Below are 21,268 nucleotides of genomic sequence, written 5' to 3' on the forward strand. Positions count from 1 at the left end.
TTGGGGATTATGTGTCTTAATGACAAGGAACTTAATGACTAGAAACTAACAAGGAAAGCAGCCTCATGGTTTCCTGCCTGTTTTCCTTATCCTGAGATTGAACATATACAGCAATCACGATAACAGCTGAAAACTCTCTCGGGGGTAGAAAGTTTGGCATTTGTCCATCAAGTATTCCAAGACAGGTGAGCAATGGGTAGAGACTTTGCGCTAGAGTCAGGACACCATTTACGGTTGATAAAGTGGCTTACACCTCCCCCTGTCAATTTTCCTGAATCCAATGTCCTGTCCGCTCGGAGAATGGAGAATCCATCGAGTTGGATTGCCATGGGGGCAAGGCCAAGTGTTTTTGGGACGGACAAGGCCCCTGACTGTTTTGATAGAGCCATAATATTTTGACTGGTGAGTGACATAGGGACAAATTAGTGTGGTTTTTAAGGTAATGTTTGTTTGTAGATGTCATTTGTATAGATTTCATGTCAAAAGTATTTTTATTGTATTACCTTTTGTTAGTCAGTTTTATACATTTGAATGTCAGACAGCGTAATGTTTTTGTTATCATAGCCAGTTTTTTCCTTAAATATTAGATATCATTTTAGAATGTACATTCATTGAAATGTTGCTTATACACCAACACCAAATGTGAAAAGAGATATAGGTCTTTACATTGATTATTGAAATTGACAAACTGTCTTTCCCTTCAATTGATTGTGATGACAACAAAACAATATTGGTCTAAGCTATTGTATTTGTTGTAGATGCAGTGCAATGGAATTGGTATACTGAACAGTCAAAGCAAGTTGGATGTGTTTCCAATACAACTCCTCTGTCAAGCTGAAGGTGTTTTTGGCACTGACATATTTTTTTAAAATCGTTTTTTAAATTTCATAATTCACCATGAAAAGTGATGGCCATTAAATGTATCTTATTAGAGGGCTCTTTTTGCAAATGAAAAATGTGGAAAAATGTATCAGAGACCATCTTTGAATGCACAGTTGGATTTATTACAATTTGAGTGGTCAATAATGTTGTAGGTTTCATCTCAGTGATGTGAAATTACATATTTTCTGTTATAAAAGTTACAGTATCTGCTCCACCAGAGCACTAAATGCACTGCTCAGAGCAGCGACAGGCCACATGGGCTTCTGTCTTCTCCATCAGGTCCACACTCTTCTCATAGATGCTGCTCAGACCTTCAGAGCGGTTCAGGTTGGAATCTGTAATAGGAAAGAAAGAAATGAGGAACTGCAGATCAGTATTTATTGGATACATCAGAACAGTATGGTGTCTTCAGTAAAACAGTTGTCCATTATAGACTCACCAACGGGCAGGCAGTGGAAACCAATGGTGATGGGGTTGCTTCTCCAGCTTCACAGACTCAAGCTTCATGAGACATTCTGACATAGAGAGGTACAGCAATAATATGTTAACTAAATGAACTGACATTTGTAATGCAGCATAAGCGGTAGGCTAAGACTTACCAGACGCATCACGGCAGCTATCAGAAGGAAGCACCCAGGAATGGGCAAAGCTGACTGAGCTCTTGGTCAGGCGGCCACTGGGTGTACGGTACTCCTGTCTGTTTTCGCCATCAGCCCTTCCACAGAGTCCACAGGTCTGTCCCTTCATCCAGTCCACAACTTTAATCTGAGTGCCAAAGTCACACAACAATTTAGAACAACTGTAGCTTATGTATTACTACCCTTTAAAACCTCTTAGTCCGCCCCATCCCGCATGCGGGATCGTGACTACAGCCTCAAGCTCATTACCATAACGCAACATTAGCGATTTCTAAAAATCGCAAATGAAATGAAATAAATATACCTGCTCTCAAGCTTATCATTTTCTTAACAATCCTGTCGTCTCAGATTTTCAAAATATGCTTTAGAACCAGAGAAAATCAATAATTTGTGTAAGAGTGGTGATAGCTAGCTTAGCATTTAGCGTTAGCATTTAGCACGCAACATATTCACAAAAACCAGCAAAGGGATCAAATAAAATAATTTACCTTTGAAGAACTTCAGATGTTTCAATGAGGAGACTCTCAGTTACATAGCAGATGTCCAGTTTTTCCTGAAAGATGCTTGTGTAGGACACAACGTTCCGTTTTGTTACTATGCATTTGGCTACCGAAACTAACCGAAAATTCAGTCACCTACACGTCGAACTTTTTTCCGAATTAACTCCATAATATCGACTGAAACATGGAAAACTTTGTTTGAATCAATCCTCAAGGTGTTTTGTCATATATCTCTTCATTGAAATGCCAGTCCTAGAAGCCTGCATTCTTCTCTGATTCGGATGGAAAAATACTGGTAGGTGACTTTTGCGCACCAATTTCCACACAGACACCGTGCGGGACCCCTGGTAAATGTAGTCTCTTATGGTCAATCTTCCAATGATATGCCTACAAATACGTCACAATGCTGCAGACACCTTGGGGAAACGCTAGAAAGTGTCCGTTCATTCCTGTCGCATTCACAGCCATATAAGGCGATCATGGAAAACGTACCCTCAAAAATCCTGTTCATTTCCTGGTCGCTCAACCATCTTGGTTTTGCCTGTAGCTTTAGTTCTAAGGCACTCACAGTGAAAATCTTTGCAGTTCTGGAAACGTCAGAGTGTCTTCTTTCCAAAACTATCAATTCCAAGCATAGTCGAGCATCTTTTCGTGACAAAATATTGCGCTTAAAACGGGCACGTGTTTTTATCCATAAAAATGAAATACTGCCCCTATAGGACTAACAGGTTTAAACAAGTAATACGCTATTCATACATTTAATGATACAGTATTATTGATATTATGACGTAAGATTCCAATCACCTTCCATGAGTACTTATCAAAGTAGACTTTTTGGAGACCATGGCTTGGGGCATAGAGAGACACACCTTCACCCTTCTGTTTGATCTTGATAGAACCTTAGGCAAGAAAATAAACAATGATGTAGTTTATGGATGAGGCCATTTTCTATTATCTTATTACAGCAGTACATTAGATTATTCTAGTTATTGTGATGTTGATAAATAAGGTTGAAGGAGCATGAGAAACCTGAGGGGTCCTCGTATGGGAGGTTGTCTTTGGAAATTTCCATTCCATTGACCTTCACTATCACATCATTGTCCTCAGGGTACAGGTCAACATCACTGGAAGTGTCAAAGATAATATTTCATACATTGTTATTGATGGAACTAAGAAATATATTTGTGTCAAAAGCAATTGTTTTCTAAAACAATACTCACATGTCAGAGATTTTCACATTGATGTGGTTTTGTTCAGATGCGTGATCCTTCTTCAGCAGAACCATGAATTTGAGCTCTATGGTGCAATCCTGAGCCAAAACTTGGTAGCAGGAGAGCGGCATCTTGATCTTGTACTTCCTGTTGTTGAATGTTGTCAATGTGTCTCTGGACATGCTACATTTAACTGGAAAACAATAGTGTTAATTTATACCTTCCTGTCCTTTTTTAACGTTGTACTGTGACATTGTTTTGTTTTTTAGTTTTTTTAATGTTTCTGCTTACCTACGTTGACTTCAGAAAACAAGTAGTGGATTTGGTTAACAATGTTGTCATCAAAGGGAGAAAGATCAGTCATAGACTCAATGGGCAGAGAACAGGGGAGGTTCACACCCAGTTTATACAGTGTCATCTGTGATTTAGATACACAAATCAGAAACAGTCAACCAAGAAGAGAAGTCTGGAGAAATAAAACAGCAGAAAATGCTATTGTGGGAAAAACAATGTTCCTCACCTTGGGTGTTTTCAGAATGACATCCAGGGTCCTTTCAGATGTTGCAACCACAGTGAATTGAATCTGTTTCTCACTATTTCTGTCTTTTTGCAGTGGAACCAAGTCAGCCAGGTAATATGGGATGTACCCAGGGATGAATTCAGACACGCTAGAAGAGACAAGGTTACACAAATCAGAAGTTGTTCTTGATTTGTTCTGTAACATTATTCAGCTATCACTAGTAAATAACAAATGAGTAACCGTACATCCTAACATAGCGCCAAACAGCCTTGGGAACCTTGGGGAGTCTGTCCCAAGACAACCTCAGATGAACTGCAGGGCATGGGCCAACAAGACCAGTCTCAGCAGTGATAAAGGTGTTATAATCCTTGCACTCTGCACCCCAAGCAATCTTGGCCTAATTAGGAGAACAAAATAAAGTGTACATTTTTTTAGTATACCTTAGATGTTATTGCTACCCACGGGACAACCTAAACATTAAAAAATGACATTAAAAAAACGATCAGAAAACGTATATTGTAGCACCATTTACAAGATATTTGATCTTACAGTGACTTTGTGTTTGCTGAGCAGAACACCATCAGCACATAGTTTCCAGATGTCATCAAGGACAGCCATAATGATCTGCAGTCTGGAAGTAGCTTTGTTCAAGTAAGCAGTAACCTGGTATTGTCATGTTCTGACCGTTATTTCCTGTGTTTGTATTTAGTTAGTATAATAATAATAATATATGCCATTTAGCAGACGCTTTTATCCAAAGCGACTTACAGTCATGTGTGCATACATTCTACGTATGGGTGGTCCCGGGGATCGAACCCACTACCCTGGCGTTACAAGCGCCATGCTCTACCAACTGAGCTACAGAAGGACCAGTATAGTATGGTCAGGGCGTGAGTTGGGTGGGCAGTCTATGTTTGTTTTTCTATGTTTTGGGTATTTCTATGTTTCGGCCTAGTATGGTTCTCAATCAGAGGCAGGTGTCATTAGTTGTCTCTGATTGAGAATCATACTTAGGTAGCCTGGGTTTCACTGTGTGTTTGTGGGTGATTGTTCCTGTATCTGTGTTTGCACCAGATAGGACTGTTTTGAGTTTTCACATTTCTTGTTTTTTTGTAGTCAGTTGTTCATGTGTACCTTAACGTATTAAAAAGAACCATGGACACTTACCACGCCGCTTATTGGTCCTCTGATCCGTTTCGCCTCTCCTCTTCGGAAGAAGAGGAGGAAATTCATTACAGAATCACCCACCCACCAAGGACCAAGTGGCGTGTTAATGGACAGCGACGACAGCAGCAGCATCAACAACAGAGGCCAGCATCACAGGACTCCTGGACATGCGAGGAGATACTGAATGGAGAGGGACCCTGGGCACAGGCTGGGGAATATCGCCGCCCCAAAGCAGAGCTGGAGGCAGCGAAAGCTGAGCGGCGGCGATATGAGGAGGCAGCACGGCAGCGCGACAGGTACGAGGGGCAGCCCCCAAATTTTTTTTGGGGGGTGCACACGAGTTGTGGTACTAAGCCAGGTAGCAGACCTGAGCTCATGCCTCATGCTTATGATAAGCAGCGCATTACTGGTCAGGCACCGTGTTATGCGGTTAAGCGCATGGTGTCGCCAGAGCGTGCCCATAGCCCGGTGCGTGATAGGGCAGCCCCCCGAAAGTGCCATGCGAGTGTGGGCATTGAGCCAGGGCGTATGGTGTCTGCTCAGTGGGTCTGGTCGCCGGTACGCAGTTTTGGTCCAGGTTATCCTGCGCCGGCTCTGCATGCTGTGTCTTAAGGGCGCTGGGAGGGTGCAGTGCGTCCTCTGCCTGCGCTCCGCTCGTGCCGGGCAAATGTGGGAGTGGAGCCTAAGGGAGAGGTGCATGTAGTAAGCACTAGATCTCCCGTGCTTACCCACAGCCCGGTTCAACCTGTGCCTGCACTCTGGAGGGTCCGGGCTAGAGTAGTTGTCCAGCCTGGGGAAGTGGTGCCAAGGTTGAGCACCAGAGCTACAGTGCTCCCCCACAGCCTGGTCCTTCAGGCTCCTCCTAACACCAAGCCTCCTGAAGGTCTCCCCAGCCTGGTGGTTCCTGTGGCAGCCCCACGTACCAGGCTGTCTCTCTGTCTCCTCCCTGCAGGTGGTCCCGCCTGTCCGGCGCCGCTGCCGGAGTCTCCCGCCTGTCCGGCGCGGCTGCCGGAGTCTCCCGCCTGTCCGGCGCCGCGGCCGGAGTCTGAGGCGCCAGAGCCCCTCAGCCCAGAGGCGCCAGAGCCCTTGCCCCTCTGTCCCGAGCTGCTCCTCGGCCCAGAGTTTCTGCCCCTCTGTCCCGAGTTGCCCCTCTGTCCAGCGTGGTCATTGAGAGGGGTTGCCATGGTGAGAAAGCCACGGAGGCGGACAATAAGGCGGACTAAGACAATGGGGAAGTGGGGTCAGCGTCCCGCGCCAGGGCCGCCACCGCGGACAGACACCCACCCAGACCCTCCCCTATAGGTCAAGGTTTTGCGGCCGAAGTCCGCACATTTGGGGGGGTACTGTCACGTTCTGACCGTTATTTCCTGTGTTTTGTATTTAGTTAGTATGGTCAGGGCGTGAGTTGGGTGGGCAGTCTATGTTTGTTTTTCTAGGTTTTGGGTATTTCTATGTTTCGGCCTAGTATGGTTCTCAATCAGAGGCAGGTGTCATTAGATGTCTCTGATTGAGAATCATACTTAGGTAGCCTGGGTTTCACTGTGTGTTTGTGGGTGATTGTTCCTGTCTCTGTGTTTGCACCAGATAGGACTGTTTTGAGTTTTCACATTTAAGACATTTACATTTAAGTCATTTAGCAGACGCTCTTATCCAAAGCGACTTACAAATTGGTGCATTCACCTTATGACATCCAGTGGAACAGTCACTTTACAATAGTGCATCTAAATCTTAAAGGGGGGGGGTGAGAGGGATTACTTATCCTATCCTAGGTATTCCTTAAAGAGGTGGGGTTTCAGGTGTCTCCAGAAGGTGGTGATTGACTCCGCTGTCCTGGCGTCGTGAGGGAGTTTGTTCCACCATTGGGGGGCCAGAGCAGCGAACAGTTTTGACTGGGCTGAGCGGGAGCTGTACTTCCTCAGTGGTAGGGAGGCGAGCAGGCCAGAGGTGGATGAACGCAGTGCCCTTGTTTGGGTGTAGGGCCTGATCAGAGCCTGGAGGTACTGAGGTGCCGTTCCCCTCACAGCTCCGTAGGCAAGCACCATGGTCTTGTAGCGGATGCGAGCTTCAACTGGAAGCCAGTGGAGAGAACGGAGGAGCGGGGTGACGTGAGAGAACTTGGGAAGATTGAACACCAGACGGGCTGCGGCGTTCTGGATGAGTTGAAGGGGTTTAATGGCACAGGCAGGGAGCCCAGCCAACAGCGAGTTGCAGTAATCCAGACGGGAGATGACAAGTGCCTGGATTAGGACCTGCGCCGCTTCCTGTGTGAGGCAGGGTCGTACTCTGCGGATGTTGTAGAGCATGAACCTACAGGAACGGGCCACCGCCTTGATGTTGGTTGAGAACGACAGGGTGTTGTCCAGGATCACGCCAAGGTTCTTAGCGCTCTGGGAGGAGGACACAATGGAGTTGTCAACCGTGATGGCGAGATCTTGGAACGGGCAGTCCTTCCCCGGGAGGAAGAGCAGCTCCGTCTTGCCGAGGTTCAGCTTGAGGTGGTGATCAGTCATCCACACTGATATGTCTGCCAGACATGCAGAGATGCGATTCGCCACCTGGTCATCAGAAGGGGGAAAGGAGAAGATTAATTGTGTGTCGTCTGCATAGCAATGATAGGAGAGACCATGTGAGGTTATGACAGAGCCAAGTGACTTGGTGTATAGCGAGAATAGGAGAGGGCCTAGAACAGAGCCCTGGGGGACACCAGTGGTGAGAGCGCGTGGTGAGGAGACAGATTCTCGCCACGCCACCTGGTAGGAGCGACCTGTCAGGTAGGACGCAATCCAAGCGTGGGCCGCGCCGGAGATGCCCAACTCGGAGAGGGTGGAGAGGAGGATCTGATGGTTCACAGTATCGAAGGCAGCCGATAGATCTAGAAGGATGAGAGCAGAGGAGAGAGAGTTAGCTTTAGCAGTGCGGAGCGCCTCCGTGATACAGAGGAGAGCAGTCTCAGTTGAATGACTAGTCTTGAAACCTGACTGATTTGGATCAAGAAGGTCATTCAGAGAGAGATAGCGGGAGAGCTGGCCAAGGACGGCACGTTCAAGAGTTTTGGAGAGAAAAGAAAGAAGGGATACTGGTCTGTAATTGTTGACATCGGAGGGATCGAGTGTAGGTTTTTTCAGAAGGGGTGCAACTCTCGCTCTCTTGAAGACGGAAGGGACGTAGCCAGCGGTCAGGGATGAGTTGATGAGCGAGGTGAGGTAAGGGAGAAGGTCTCCGGAAATGGTCTGGAGAAGAGAGGAGGGGATAGGGTCAAGCGGGCAGGTTGTTGGGCGGCCGGCCGTCACAAGACGCGAGATTTCATCTGGAGAGAGAGGGGAGAAAGAGGTCAGTACACAGGGTAGGGCAGTGTGAGCAGAACCAGCGGTGTCGTTTGACTTAGCAAACGAGGATCGGATGTCGTCGACCGTCTTTTCAAAATGGTTGACGAAGTCATCTGCAGAGAGGGAGGAGGGGGGGGGAGGATTCAGGAGGGAGGAGAAGGTGGCAAAGAGCTTCCTAGGGTTAGAGGCAGATGCTTGGAATTTAGAGTGGTAGAAAGTGGCTTTAGCAGCAGAGACAGAGGAGGAAAATGTAGAGAGGAGGGAGTGAAAGGATGCCAGGTCCGCAGGGAGGCGATTTTTCCTCCATTTCCGCTCGGCTGCCCGGAGCCCTGTTCTGTGAGCTCGCAATGAGTCATCGAGCCACGGAGCGGGAGGGGAGGACCGAGCCGGCCTGGAGGATAGGGGACATAGAGAGTCAAAGGATGCAGAGAGGGAGGAGAGGAGGGTTGAGGAGGCAGAATCAGGAGATAGGTTGGAGAAGGTTTGAGCAGAGGGAAGAGATGATAGGATGGAAGAGGAGAGAGTAGCGGGGGAGAGAGAGCGAAGGTTGGGACTGCACGATACCAGCTGAGTAGGGGCAGTGTGGGAGGTGTTGGATGAGAGCGAGAGGGAAAAGGATACAAGGTAGTGGTCGGAGACTTGGAGGGGAGTTGCATTGAGGTTAGTGGAAGAACAGCATCTAGTAAAGATGAGGTCGAGCGTATTGCCTGCCTTGTGAGTAGGGGGGGAAGGTGAGAGGGTGAGGTAGTCAGTTGTTCATGTGTACCTTAACGTATTAAAAAGAACCATGGACACTTACCACGCCGCATATTGGTCCTCTGATCCGTTTCGCCTCTCCTCTTCGGAAGAAGAGGAGGAAATTCACTACAGGTATCCCTCTATCTTATGGTCAGTTCTCACTAAACGGAAGAGGATGATCACCTTAGGGGCAAGTTTATTGCCAAGGAATTTGTCCTGAGAAGAGAAACACATTTTAAATCTTAATTCATCTCTGCGCTCTCTCCCAATGGCACACAATGAAAGAGATGATAATCTTGACTCAAGTTATAATGGTGAAGTGTCACCTGATTGTAAATGGCATGGAAGCTAGAGGCACTGCTCTGGCTTCTGGAGATGACATTGGAGGTGGCTTGAGAGTCCTGCAAACAAACAGCAAAACCCAGGGTATTTACGGAAAAACTTTCATCCAAACATTTATTTTTGTCAAACATACCGTAGATTAAAATTCCTCAATATTGTACCTTGTGATTCTTTTGGAATTTGCGGACGTTGGGGTCGTAAAGCTGGTCGGGGCCATAAGGCTATTTGGGTAAAAATACCAATACATTCAATAAATTCTCTTCACATATTTAACATCTATGTATGTTTGCAACAAGTCTGTGCCTTGTTTGTCAACTCAATATCTGACTCAAAGAGTTTTGTGAGAGACAGTAGCCTTACCTTGGAGATGCGGGAGCTGGAGGAGCTGGAAAAGCTGCTGCTCTCTGATTTGCTGGATCTAGAGCGGGAACTAAAAGATACAAGCACATTCATATGGGAGATCAGAGATCTAGCGAAGAACTACTAATTACTAAGCAAGAACTATTATGATATAGTTACCTTTGACGTATGCTTTAGCGACAGCAGCAGTGTAGTAACTGAGCTCCATGGGCAAACCAACAGCGGTGGGGAAGATGCGACGCACCTCTGCAGCCAGCAGGGGCTTAACATACTGGAAAGTTGCTCCAGCCAACAGTGCCTTCAAGGCATTTTTTCCCAAAGCGCGTGCAGAAGGACTGTTGGCAAGCTGTGGGATATTATTAGGTTTAGCTGGTTTGTCCATCAACTGTGAATGGTTTATGAATACTTTTGGAGACTATTAAGTTATATCATCTGTTGTACCTGAAGTGCCTGATCGATGAGGCAATTTCCTGTCCAAAGAACTTCACATATATGGAGGCTAGGGGCTTTCTTGTGGCTATGGACCTCCAGTCAGACAGCTGTGGATAGATCAGTAAAGCAAACCTGATTGATCAATTTAATTTTAAAAATCCACAGGGATTGAAGCAATTTAAGATAAATGTGTAACGTAGTGATTGTTGATACTTACAGCCTTAATGACACACCTCATCTTGGTGATCCTGTCAGCATTCTCAGGAGCTGGGGGTAATTTCAGAAGAGCCTCCTGGATTCCCTCAGTTCTCACTCCAACCTAAGGCGCAAACATTAAGCTTGGACAGTTAAAAAGTGTTTTAAATGTTCTCAATCATTATAATTTCAAGGAACTTTGAAAAAAACGCCTTTACCTCAAGAACATCAGCAAGCAACAACGAGCTTTGGCCACGACAGTTCTGGGGAAAAGTGTGGCAGCATCGTTGATGTAGAAAGCACTGGCAGCAGCACCAATCCTCAGGGGATCTTTAAAATGGGGAAAAATGACTGTTAATGATTGACTTTGTTGATGTTTAGTGAATGATGCTAATGGGCCAGTCGTTGCAAGCCAAGGAAGATAAGAGGAGGACCTTACTGGAATAGGCATCCAGGTGGATGGCTTGACTGAAGTGATAGCTCAATCTTCTACATTTGGTGCTGAGCATCTTGACAGCAACATTGCAGGCAGCAGCACTAAAATGAAGGAATAGCAACTATGTTATTAAATCTGATTCCATAGATATTGAGAGAGATGTAATGACATGTAAAGGTGAAAGAGTGCTCTTACACTGAGGCAAAGTCAGGGGCGGTGTTCCTGGTCAGGGACTTCATGTGAGAGTAGGTGAAGCTAGCCACATGCAGATTTTTCTCTGTTTTCAGAATGCTAGCTAAAGTAATCACCAGGCCCATTGGGTCTTTGTCTCAAACAGAACAATGCAGGCAAGCATGCGGATCTCTGGGTGGAGAGCCTTGTCCATGAACAACTGCACAGCAACTTCCTGGACCTATTTCACAACAATAATGCAGAAATTTGAAGAAGTGCTGATAGAGGAAAATATAGTTTAGATGATCAATTATGTATACTTTAATGATTAGAACCATTCATGCTAATACTATTATGTTATGATTTGAAAAGTATGGATTCTTAATTGTACTGTTACTGAAAATGTAAGCAGAAATTAATTGTGTCTGTGTCTCCTGGGAAAGTTTTAAAGCAGAGATAAGATAGTACTTCAAACAGATAAGAATGTTTTGGTTGGATTCCATTAGCAGAGAGAAGTATATCCTTTAGGCAGGTTGGAATGTAGTTTATGAGGGGAGTGAAACTATCTCCAGGACCGAATACTACGCGATTGTAAGACTGGGAGAGGGGGTGTAACTGATGACGTCATTTTATGTCTTCTTCAGATTTAAAATGTAATGTTCTTTGTATTTTGGGTCAGTACTCATCAAGAATAAATGCTGAACTTGTTTTTTAAGACTGGTCTCTTGCTAATTCATGCAAATGATAAACTTACAACTTATCATGAATTAGAAATGAGTGCGAATTTAATTGGTTTTGGCAATAAAACATAAGGGAATTTAAAATTCCTCTATCAATTTGGTCCTTCGAAGCCGGATCTAAATATCTTTATCTGAAGGTAATACGCTGAAAATCGTGCACGGACGAGTTTGACTCGTTTTACTAAAGACCTGACCTCTGAATTGAGGTTAACTTAAACAGGCCTGCGTATTATCACAGAGAACAGAGAGAGTGACTAGATACAACGAACATTGCTTTCCCAGTCGGCGATAAGGTCAGTATGTTTTATTCTTGATTAAGGGGGAATGATTTAAATTATCATAGAGTGATTTAAGTTGTTCTCAGTTTAAAAGTCAACTCTACAAATAGGCTATGCTTGGAGCGACATTGTAGTTCAAAGTCCTATAGAGAACAGGGATTACTGTATAGTCCTACAGTGATCACTGTATACGGGTGAAAACTAATGTCAGATTGAGCGATGAATGGACGGGGGGGGGTCTTTCCCGGTTTTTAGTAGTCTGTGTTCTTGATAGTGAAAAGTGATCGTGTGGTTGAGGTTCCGTGGGAAGAAATGGAACAGGTGATTTTATGCCATCAGCTTTCAAGAATAGACACTGCAGGATTGGTTTTGGGACTGGCCTCGGTCCATTTGTTTTCGGTCAACTTTACAAGTAGGCTATGTTTGGAGCGACATAGTTTAAGTTAAAAGTCCTAAAGGAACGAGGATTACTGTATACGGGTGAGTTAAATGTCAGATTGAACAATGTATCCAGCGGAGAGACGGAACAAGTGACCCCATAGATATATAGATCTTGGAAATAGACACTGCAGGTTGGTGGTCCTTATTTTTTAGATTATGGGGAACAATTGAGTTGCTTTTCCGTTGGTCATTTTCAATCAACTCTACAGATTAAGCTATATTTGGGGCGATATTTTAAGTTCAAAGTCCTATAGGAACTTTGATCGCTGTATACGGGTGAAAACTAGTATCAGATTGAACGACGAGTGGACGGAGACTCTTGAGACTCGGTCTATTTGTCTTCGGTCAACCCTACAAGTAGGCTGATTTGGAGCGACAATCTTAGCAAAAGTCCTAAAGGAACAGTAATGTATCGTATACGGGTGAGACTTAATGTCAGACTTTAGTAGATGAGGATCCCAATAAAAGAGATATTAACCATAAGGTGTTAAATATTGGAATTACTAGGCGTAAGTAGATAAGGATTCCAATGAAGAGAAATTAACATAAAGGGTTGGAGATTGGAATTATTTTGGGGCAGGAATGTATTATAATGGGTAGTAACCCTTCTAAACTGCTTTCTGAAGAGACGGAAGATTACCGTTATATGAAACAAAAAAGATAGAAGGAATGTAGATTTCTGTCCTAAATGGGGAAAAGGGTATGGTTTTGACGGACGCCTAGATGTCGAAAAGTTAGAATTTCTGGTAAAACAAATAAATAAGGAACGTGGTAATAATGTGAAAAAGAAAAATACAAGATGTTTTAATTGTAACAAAATTGGGAGTGTAACACTCCACGAAAAAATCATCAACAGGTTGTAATTTAACTGTGGGGAAGTCAGAGGCGACAATCGAGTAAAGAAAGGGAACTGAGGGAAAACTTTGGGCGTTCAAATTTGGGCTATTTTCTGTTGTCTAGATGTCGGAGTAACAAATACAATTAACTGTGAAAAAGGGGATAACGGAGAGATACAATACAATTCCAGCCTGCCTGGACGTTATGGCTATTTATGAATCAATTGACATGAGAAGTTTAACACAAAAACAGGGTACGTTAAATGTTAGGGTAAATTAAATTGAGAAGTTCGGTTGGGTTTACTCTGATTATAATTTAAAACTGAACTCAATCGGAATAGGGAATATATATTTTACAAAGGCGGGCAGATTTGTGTCTATAGCCAAGCAACGGAATTGCTAGACACTCAAATGGGGCTATATAGTGCAACGCTTTTGACTATAAATTAGGTAAGAATAGTTTAATCGTAAGAAGTTGTGATTGTTTTTCTGATTATTGATGTTTGGTTAAGGTAACGCCAGTGAATTTGAACAAAAAAGTAACGTATTCTAAAAACGATCTGGTTTCCGTTCTCATTGCGGGGAACAAAGGAAAAGTCTTATCTTAAAGGGACAGTGCACGGTAATCACAGTGGTTTGAGTGTATGACAGTGGAAAAAAATATTGTAGGACGACAATTCGAAGAGAGAAAAATAAGTTACATGATACATCAAGAGATTTAAAACGAACGACGTGAAGGGATCATAAGAATTATTGGGTGTCGTTGTAGGAGTAAATGTTTGGGTTAAGGGGATTTCCCTGTTCCCAGAGACAAGGCATTCTCTGCATTCTCGCTAATGCTGGTCTGAGTTGTAATTAGACAAGTGAATAACGTATTGGGAATAGAGTTGTAATTAAAATACTAAGTCAAAGACGAGACAGGTATTTAGAGCAAATTGGATTCTAAATGATAACAAAGAGACAATTATGATTTATGCCCATCGAAAAGATTTTATAAAATTGGCGAATTTAGAGATGATTGGTTGGGGTGGTAAATTATAATTCAGAATTTGAACAGATGTGACAAATTAGGTTTGGTTAATCGAACAATAATTATTTACAATTAATTTGAAGTCGCTACGAATTGGCAGATTGAGCGCTTGATGATGACGTCACTAGCGCGACACTTTTGTCACCAGAAAACTGGCAATAACGGAGCAAACTGTATGGCTATTAGAGTGTGTATTGAGGCTTCGAGTAAACCTTTCAGAAGTTGAGATAAAAGTGTTTTGTTTATTTGTTTATTGGTTATAGTCAATTTTTGGGTTTGATTTAACTTAGTTGAACAGTGTGTTCTGGCAGGTTTAGGTAGAACTCTCTGTTCCGGAACGGATGAAAGTTACCCAAGATAAGTAAATTAAAGGAGCCATGAGAGAATGCGAATGCATATTTATTAAATATCGGGGATTAAATTACGGATTCCTTACACTGTGAAATGTATGACATTTGCGGCAGAAAGAAAAAGTAATTAATTGGATAATAATGTTATCGGGTTAATTGTATCTAAAGGTAGCATGGTCATTTAAGTAAACATATCCGTAGACGATGTTTAAAACTTATGATTAATGATTTGAGTCAAAGGGGAATTATCATTAGGTTTAGTTATAGTTCACTTATTGAGTTTCTGATTCGAAATAGCATTAGGGAATGATAGTTAGGGGTGAGGTGGCTCACTTTAGAGGCCTCCTGGGATTATAACTTTGGGGAGAGATACGCTTTAAAAAGGTCTGCAAATTATACACATGGAACAACTGTTAGAACTGTTTGTTTAGTGCAAGGGTATTTTAAAGAGGCAGGCTCACATATGGAACCTTATGAGATGTTTTTTTATGGGTTTGAATTATACAGGTGACTATTTCTATTCAAAAGATAAAGGGTTCTTTATGCCTAATATGGTATGACCTTTTGACCTTATCATGACTGGCTCCCAAGGTCTGATCAGCCTCGGGGGAGAGTCATTTGTATAATGAATGGGGTCATATTGAGTTACTAGTATTAAGGTAAATTCATTAGAAATGAAGCAGTTTTGGTTGAGGGTTAGAATTACTGTTTGAACCGCAAATGAGAAAGTGGTTCAGGATTCTGTCTTATAACATTAGCTGTGAAGTTTTTTGAATGGGCTATTAGGGATTTGGTATTGTAACAGAGAGAAAGTCATATTTATCATTGAGAATAAATAGGGGAAGATAACATATTTAGAGCCAACAGGGCAGGGAAGAAATTGAGATATTTTTGTTTGGTTTTAACACTCGGTTACAGGAGTGTCAAAAGACGGGAGACATTACCTGTGTAATAGGGGAGCTAAAATCTTATAACTGTAACCAAAACGGACATTTCGCCAAGGAATGCAGGGCTCCATGTGGATATTGTAAAAAAAAAGGGGCATCAGAGCCGCTTTTGTAAACAAAAGCCACAGAGAAAAGGGGGCAAAAAGGGAAATAGAGAGAGACGCCCTAAATCTGACTCGGACAGCGAGGAAGATAAATCCTGACTAGAGACTGACGCTGCTATAATAGTCAGGAATGAAGTAGTGGACTGGTACAGCGAAAAAGACAGTGACTAGTAATAGTGCTTCAGACCTCAACAATCTAGATCAAATTGACGCAGAGACGGAGGTATTTGAATTAGCAACAGTAGACCTCGCTCTTGCTCAGGAAGAAAAACCTTTTTTGACACTTGCAGTTATGGGGAAGAGAATAAAATTTCTGTGTGATACGGGGGCGTGCAGGACAGCCATATGTAGTGAGGATGCACCACCAGGGATTCATCCCTCAGGGGATAAGATACTTGTTCGTTCTGCGTCTGGCCATCACTGTGTAGAGAGACTCTCGACTCCCATAACGCTCAGACATGAAATGACTGAGGGGGAGGCGACGGTCCCAGTACTCATATCAAAGTTGTGTCCTGTGAATCTATTGGGGAGAGATGTCATGAAACTCTTGAATATTGCCATAACGCCTACAGACAAAGGTATGAAAGCTCAGGTGGTTAAAGATAACGTGGTAATCTGTGGGGAAGGAGAACCAAATTATTGGTATAGTCAAGATCTATTGAGGGGAGGGTTAACAGACATACCCAAAGCATTGATAGAACTGACAGATGATATAAAATCAGGACTAACTAAAATGTCGCCAGATGACTTGCACTGCACACTGTGGTATAACAGACACCTCGGCCCCGACCTGATATATGAGAGGACACTTCTGAGAACCACTGAGCGAACCATTGGTCTAAAATGGCTTTACTATGACTTAACTCATGCAGCCGTGGAGGTAGAACTGCCTACTCATATCCAGGCCTTGTACAGAGAAAAATGGTGCCCCCATGTGGCCCTAGCTAAAGAAGACACTGAGCAGTGGAAAGATATGGGATACTGGGTGTCGAAGGGAAAAAAACTGACAGACTGGGTAACGGGGGAGGGAGGTTTGCAACATAGCCCCTCCACTGATAGATAGAAACTGAACTGGAGAGCAAATTGTGCCCCCGCAGTGCACATTAGTGATAGTGTGGGAGGGTTCTGAGAAGCAGAATACCTTTTGACAGTAGAACAGGAAGACGATTTAAAAGAGATACCCGAACATCTGTGGTCTCAAGGTCCCGGAGATGTGGGATTAATTAAGGGTGTAATGCCGGTGCAAGTGGTTCCTAAATCAGATTATAGACCTTACCAAAAACAATACCCAGTTGAGGCCTGGGAATGCTTACTTTACTGTGATAGACCTGGCCAATGCATTTTTTAGTATTCCACTACATCCAGACAGTCAGGGGTGGTTTGGATTTACTTTCTTGGGTCAGAAATGGGCGTATAGCCGCCTAGTCCAAGGCTATCTCGAGAGCCCCACTATCTATTGTCAGGCTATCACTAGAAATCTCGGAAAATTCGACCCTCCACGGGGAAGTCAAATTTTGACATATGTGGATGATATCCTGTTGTCTAACTCCTCACAGGAGGCCTGTAAAGAGGATACTCTTGCTCTGTTCCTCTTCTTAGCTGACCAAGGTCACAAAGTTAATAAGAGGAAGTTACAGCTCTGGCAGAGACAAGTTATCTATTTAGGGCACACCATAACTAAGGAAGGGAGGACTCTCAATTCAACGAGGAAGACAGCCATTTTAGAAGCACCCAAACCATTGAACAAAAAGCAGATGATGAGTTTCTTGGGAATGATTAACTACTGTAGAGCATGGGTCCCACACTTTTCATTGCATACAGGGTTACTTAGTAAATTGATCTATGGTAAGGCTATGACAGCGAGAGATAAGATAATATGGACAAAAGAGGCGGAAGAACAGTATGTGGCGATTAAACAGCTATTGATATCTGACACTGTTCTGGCATTCCCTAGGTATGACCGTGAATTCACACAGACTGTGGATTGCAGGGAGGGGTTCATGACATCAGTGTTGACTCAGAGACATGGAGGGAAGAGTAAACCAGTGGCTTACTATTCCTCCCGTCTCGATGAGGTGAGACAAGCAATGCCCCTGTGTTTACAGTCTGTGGTGGCTGCAGCACGAGCTGTGGAGGACTCAGCATCTGTAGTACTATACCATGATTTGACACTGAGGGTCCCACATGCCGTCTCAATTTTGTTATTGGAACATAAAATGGCATATATGTCACGAGCTAGACATTTGTCTTGTATGATCATTCTGTTAAATATGCCAAATTTAACAATTGAGCGTTGTACTACTTTGAACCCCTCCACTCTAATTCCTATAGCCACAGATGGGAGTCCTCACGATTGTGTAGCGGAGACGGAGAAAATGGTTCTCCCCAGGGCAGATCTGACTGATATGCCTTTGACAGATGCAGAAGTAACTATGTTTGTTGATGGATCTTCTAGAAAGAATCCAGATGGCTCAAATGCTACTGGATATGCGGTAGTGACCCTCACTAAGGTGCTGGAAGCTGAAGCTTTACCAAAGAATTACTCTGCTCAACAAGCTGAAATTGTGGCCCTTACCAGGGCTTGTATATTAGGAAAGGGTAAATGCATAACGATACATACTGATAGCGCTTATGCATTTTACACTGTTCATGTATTCGCAGCACAGTGGAGAAACAGGGGCATGATAACCACAGCAGGTAAACCCGTCACTCACGCGCAACTAATCTTGAATTTACTAGAGGGGATTCTACTACCAAAAAAATTAGCCATTTGTAAATGCGAGGCACATACTAAGGGCATGGATAGCGTCGGTATTGGGAATAGACGGGCAGATGAGGAAGCGAAGAGAGTGGGGGGGGGAAACCACACTCACACATAGACTCACACTTAAAGGAGGAAGTTCATATCGACACCAAAATACTGAGGGAAAGTCAGCTTAGAGCCCCCGTTAAGGAAGTTACTAAATGGGTCAGAATGGGAGCTGTAGATAGAGGAGGTATTTGGCATAAAGGGAATATACCTGTTTTACCTAAGTCACTGTTTAAATATGCTGCTGTATTGATACATGGGCAAAGCCATGTATCAACAGGGGGGATGGTAGGAATGGTTAAACAGCACTTTGTAGCATATGGAATAACTAACTATTTTAAAAACTTTTGCTCACGGTGTACTATATTGAATTAACTAAGAGTGAAAACAAGAAGTTGTCATGTTTGTCATTTATTGTCATGTCTTGTCCCTGTGCTCCCCATGCTATTCGTTTCCCTCTGCTGGTCTTGTTTGGTTCTATCCTTCTCTCTCCCCCTCCCTCTCTCACTCTCTCGCTCTCTCTTCTCTCTGTCGTTCCGTTCCTGCTCCCAGCTGTTCCTATTCCCCTAATCATCATTTTGTCTTCCCACACCTGTTCCCGATCCTTTCCCCTGATTAGACTCCCTATTTATTCCTTTGTGATCCGTTCCTGTTCCGTCGGTTCCTTGTTTTGTATTCCATGCTGTAATTGCGTTTCGCCCTGTCCTGTCGTGTTTTTTTGCCGTGATTGTGTATCACCCTGTCCTGTCGTGTTTTGTGCCTTCTTCAGACGCTGCGTGTGAGCAGGTGTCTCAGTTGACTACGGCCTGCGCCTACCCGAAGCGACCTGCAGTCTGTGGCCGCTTCTCCAGTTGTTTTCCCCTCTACTATCTAGAGGATTTCAGTTATTCGGTTTTGAGCATTAATAAACTCTGTTTCTGTTAAGTCGCGTTTGGGTCCTCCTTCACCTGCATAACAGAAGGAACCGACCAAAGAATGGACCCAGCGACTTCAGACGCTCGTTACACTGCCGTCGAGATCCAAGGAGCCATGCTCGGCAGACACGAGCAGGAATTGTCTGCTGCTCGCCATGCCGTGGAGAACCTGGCCGCTCAGGTTTCCGACCTCTCTGGACAGTTCCAGAGTCTACGTCTCGTGCCACCTGTTACTCCCTGGCCTGCCGAGCCTCCTGAACCCAGGGTTAATAACCCACCTTGCTACTCCGGGCAGCCCACTGAGTGCCGCTCCTTTCTCACGCAGTGTGAGATTGTGTTCTCTCTCCAACCCCACACATACTCTAGAGAGAGCTCGGGTTGCTTTCGTCATTTCACTCCTTACTGGCCGGGCTCGAGAATGGGGCACAGCTATCTGGGAGGCAAGGGCTGATTGCTCTAACAGATTCCAGAACTTTAAAGAGGAGATGATTCGGGTTTTTGACCGTTCAGTTTTTGGTGAGGAGGCTTCTAGGGCCCTGGCTTCCTTATGCCAAGGTGAACGGTCCATAACGGATTATTCCATTGAGTTTCGCACTCTTGCTGCCTCTAGTGAGTGGAACGAGCCGGCGCTGCTCGCTCGTTTTCTGGAGGGACTCCACGCAGTGGTTAAGGATGAGATTCTCTCCCGGGAGGTTCCTTCAGATGTGGACTCCTTGATTGCTCTCGCCATCCGCATAGAACGACGGGTAGATCTTCGTCACCGGGCTCGTGGAAGAGAGCTCGCATCAACGGTGTTTCCCTGCTCCGCATCGCAACCATCTCCCTCTGGCTTTGAGACTGAGCCCATGCAGCTGGGAGGGATTCGCATCTCGAATAAGGAGAGGGAACAGAGGATCACCAACCGCCTGTGCCTCTATTGCGGAGTTGCTGGACATTTTGTTATTTCATGTCCAGTAAGAGGCCAGAGCCCATCAGTAAGCGGAGGGCTACTGGTGAGCGCTACTACTCAGGTCCCTTCATCTAGATCTTGTACTACTATGTCGGTCCATCTACGCTGGACCGGTTCGGGTGCTACATGCAGTGCTTTGATTGACTCTGGGGCTGAGGGTTGTTTCATGGACGAAGCATGGGCTCGGAAACATAACATTCCTTTCAGACCGTTAGACAGGCCTACGCCCATGTTTGCCTTAGATGGTAGTCATCTTCCCAGTATCAAATTTGAGACACTATCTTTAACTCTCACAGTATCTGGTAACCACAGTGAGACTATATCTTTTTTGATTTTCCGTTCACCGTTTACACCTGTTGTTTTGGGTCACCCCTGGCTTGTATGTCATAATCCTTCTATTAATTGGTCTAGTAATTCTATCCTATCCTGGAACGTTTCTTGTCATGTGAAGTGTTTAATGTCTGCCATCCCTCCCATTTCTTCTGTCCCTACTTCTCAGGAGGAACCTGGCGATTTGACAGGAGTGCCGGAGGAATATCATGATCTGCGCACGGTCTTCAGTCGGTCCCGAGCCAACTCCCTTCCTCCTCACCGGTCGTATGATTGTAGTATTGATCTCCTTCCGGGGACCACTCCTCCTCGAGGTAGACTATACTCTCTGTCGGCTCCCGAACGTAAGGCACTCGAGGATTATTTGTCTGTGTCTCTTGGCGCCGGTACCATAGTGCCTTCTTCCTCTCCGGCCGGGGCGGGGTTCTTTTTGTTAAGAAGAAGGACGGTACTCTGCGCCCCTGCGTGGATTATCGAGGGCTGAATGACATAACGGTTAAGAATCGTTATCCGCTTCCCCTTATGTCATCAGCCTTCGAGATTCTGCAGGGAGCCAGGTGCTTTACTAAGTTGGACCTTCGTAACGCTTACCATCTCGTGCGCATCAGAGAGGGGGACGAGT

At 44.5% G+C, this 21,268-nt stretch overlaps 1 pseudogene; it reads right to left on the reverse strand.

Moving 5' to 3' along the window:
• Nucleotides 1-1,104: 1,104 nt before the first annotated feature.
• Nucleotides 1,105-17,830, reverse strand: LOC124038679 (annotated as a pseudogene).
• Nucleotides 17,831-21,268: the final 3,438 nt, after the last annotated feature.

Source organism: Oncorhynchus gorbuscha, linkage group LG06 (assembly GCF_021184085.1).
Source record: "Oncorhynchus gorbuscha isolate QuinsamMale2020 ecotype Even-year linkage group LG06, OgorEven_v1.0, whole genome shotgun sequence".
NCBI classification, from domain to species: Eukaryota; Metazoa; Chordata; class Actinopteri; order Salmoniformes; family Salmonidae; genus Oncorhynchus; species Oncorhynchus gorbuscha.